This window comes from Brassica oleracea, chromosome C9 (assembly GCF_000695525.1).
Source record: "Brassica oleracea var. oleracea cultivar TO1000 chromosome C9, BOL, whole genome shotgun sequence".
NCBI lineage: Eukaryota > Viridiplantae > Streptophyta > Magnoliopsida > Brassicales > Brassicaceae > Brassica > Brassica oleracea.
Window position 1 is genome coordinate 40,732,096 of NC_027756.1, and position 3,503 is coordinate 40,735,598.

The following is a 3,503-nucleotide window of genomic DNA, read 5'->3' on the forward strand; positions in this document are numbered from 1 at the left end:
AAGTAATATAAAGCTTTAAAATGTAAAATTTAGAGTTTTAAAATGTTTTATTTTAATTATTAATTGTTTCATTTAAGTTGTTTAGTAAAATTTTAGATATATATGACAAATATTCAACTAAAGTTGATGGAATTGGGTATATCATGTCATTTTCAAATCCTAAATACCTGAACCCGACCCGGACCCGATATGGACCCGAAAAATTACAGATATTTTATGGGTATTTTAATTATAGACCCAAACCGACCCGGACCCGAGAAGAACCGACCCGAACCCGAACCGAAAATTTCTAAGTACCTATTGGGTCTAAATATTTAGGACCCGAAAAGATCCGGACCCGAAAGGAACCGGCCCGAACCCGACCCGAAGACCCGAACGCCCAGACCTAATTTTAGACTTAAAATGCGTCTACATTTATGGTAAATATTTTTTATACACCAAATAATAGAATAAGAATAACATAAAAAGTGTTTTATAGCAATTAATTAATGCACATACCCTAAAACCAAGTACTATTTTATAAAAATTGCATAAATATACATCAAAATATATAGTGTTAAAATTATTTTTTTGTAAATTATTTTTTGTAAATTATTAACTTTGTAAATTTATAAAATACCACAATCCAAACCTTATTAATTTATAGATGATTTTGGTCTGATTGGTCACTCTACAGGATTACAATGCCACGGTTGAATTTCTGTGGGCTCCATTTCTCGTGGAATCCAAATCTGATGACCCGGTCTATCGAAAGCTGGATGAACGGATTATCCGACCAGATTCAGTTCTCAAACATGCAGCAATGTGGCAACATGCTGACATCTTAATCTTCAACACATACTTGTGGTGGAGGCAACTGCGTCCTGTCAAGATCCAGTAAGTAGTAGTATTACTTCATTTTCTTATTCATAGGTTTTTTTGGTACTTGAACTCATTTATGCGTATTCGAACTAAAGATGGAGCAGCAGAGAAAAAGGATCGTGCAAGGAGGTGAAGGGCGCGGAGGGAATGGAAATGGCTATAGGGCTGTTCGTTTGGTTGCCGCAGGTACCGGCGGCAGCGGCAGCGTCAACATTCTGCGTCAACTCTTGTTCGTTTCGTTGACGCAGGAAACTGCGTCTGACGCCGCGTCCGAACGCCGTGTCCTGCGGCTGACGCCGATAAAATCTGCGGTCGCGATATAGTATGCGGCAGCGGCAGCGGCAGCGTCAGCGTCTGCGAAACGACCGCTGCCGCTGACGCCGAAACCTGCGGCAACCAAACAAACAGGACTTATGAATACGTGGGCTCATTGGATTTCCAGCAATATCGATCCAAACAAAAAGCGAGTCTTCTTCGTTACAATGTCTCCTATACACATATATGGTAACAATCAAATATATATATATATGTTCTCTTTTACCAAATCAAAATTTTACTCACCCTGTTTGTTGTTAACGGATCACCACAGGAGCCGAGAGTGGAACCCGGGAAGCGAGGGAAACTGCTACGGGGAGAAGAAGCCAATAGAGGAAGAGAGTTATTGGGGTAGTGGGTCGGATATTCCGACAATGAGGATGGTGGAGAGAGTGTTAAGGAGATTGGGACCAAAGGTCTCTGTCCTCAACATCACACAGTTGTCTGATTATCGTAAAGATGGTCATCCCTCTGTGTACCGAAAATTCTGGGAACCTCTAAACGATGAAAGGTTAAAAATCATTGGTGTGTACCTGGAGTTCCTGATGTCTGGAATCAATTGCTTTTCCATTTTCTGTGACCATTACAAAATCTTCCCTTGCGTGATAGTTTTTTTTTTGTCCAGATGTTTTCGTTTCTATAATACACAATATTTCGATTCCATATTATGTAAATCGTAGCACTCAAGCTTCAGAGTGTACATTATGTTCTGACAATATAATGCAAAAATCAGGTCAAATATCCGTGATAATTTGGCTACAGGTAACACTATGCAAAGACGGGTTTACTAATACGAATATAATGTGGCAAAGCAAGCAGCAGCGTTAGACAACTTAAGACTCATATGAACAAGAAAACTGTGAAGAGAAAAGATATGTGTAATTATTCCCCTTGAGCATGTAGAAGCACCGATTATAAATAGAACTATGTCTATAAAAACATTTTCAATTGTTCATTCTATTTTTTCATTCAAAAATAAAGTAATTTTATAATAGATTTGAATTATATTCTAATGATATTATATTTTAGATGGAAAAATAGAGTGGTTTTTTGCAAAATTGACTCAAAACTCAAAATCAAACCTAAAACTAACTCATTTTTTTTTTTTTTTTTTTGCTCTATTCACCCCATAAGTTCATATTATTCACGAAAATGCCATTAGTTTTTTTTTCTTCCAAAAATGGCATTTTTACTCTCTCAACCTCATCATCTTCAAGTATTTACAAGATTGTCATTGCCATCAATACACCAACCACCATGAACAACCAATTTGAAGCTCTTAATTCACTTCAAATCGATTTACACTCATTCTTTCTCAATTCTTATGAACTAACACTACAAGAAAACATGAGATTAGCGACGACGGTATTCCTCGTGAGTTCGTCGTAAAAGAGGCTTTACGAAGAATTAGCGAGGAAACACGTTTCGTCGTTACGCGTTCGTCGTAACGCATATTTCCTCGCCAATTCGTCGTAACTTAGCGAGGAAAATTTTTTTCGTAAAGATGAAGTGCATCATTTCGACGTAAAGACCATGTAATCATTCCACGTAAGGAGGTCGCTATATTTCCTCGTAAATACCTCGAAATGTGTTCCTCGTAAATTACACGTAAATATCTCTAAAGTATTTCCTCGTAAAATATTCGTTTAACCTTCCTCGTCATTTCTTCGTAAACTTTCCACGTAAATAAGTCGTAATTTAGCTACGAAATTACTTCGTTTTTTTTTATTTTACAGAATTTAAAAATATAATTAAAAAATAATTAAAATTATTTAATTTATTAATGAAATTATAATTTAAAATAAAAATCAATATGAAAATATTTTATATATAAATAAGTTTTGAATTTATAATACCACAACCGAAAGAAAAAAAAGAACTAAGGGTCATTCATCGTCTGGTTGAATTCTTCACTCCTCCTCGCAACATCCGCCTCGTTATGTGTGCCGGATGACTCGCCTGGAATGGGATGTTGTTGTCGCATGTTCCTCAACATGGACTCCCATTCCAGATTTGTGGCCGCTATAACGTCCAAGAAGACCTCGACTCCACCCATACGAGCTGTGAACGCAGCTTTTGTCGAGGCCAACTCGTTACGCAGCTCAGTGACTTCCTCATGCCGTCTCTGACCATGAGACGATGTCGCTCTCGGAACATCGTTGACGAAACCAATCCCCAACGTACGTCCCTTTTTCTTAGGGACAACCTTACAAAAAAAAAAATATTGTTAGTAAAAATTTAAAATTAAATTAAATGAATAATAAAAAAAAATTAAAATTTTTAAAAATTCACCTCCGCGTAAATCTTATCCACTTCATGTGTGGATA

The 3,503-nt window shown here is 36.8% G+C and overlaps 1 pseudogene; it reads left to right on the plus strand.

The window, feature by feature from the left end:
- The window catches only part of LOC106316171, a 3,460-nt pseudogene extending 1,440 nt beyond the window's left edge, over positions 1-2,020 (plus strand).
- The last annotated feature ends 1,483 nt before the right edge of the window (positions 2,021-3,503 follow it).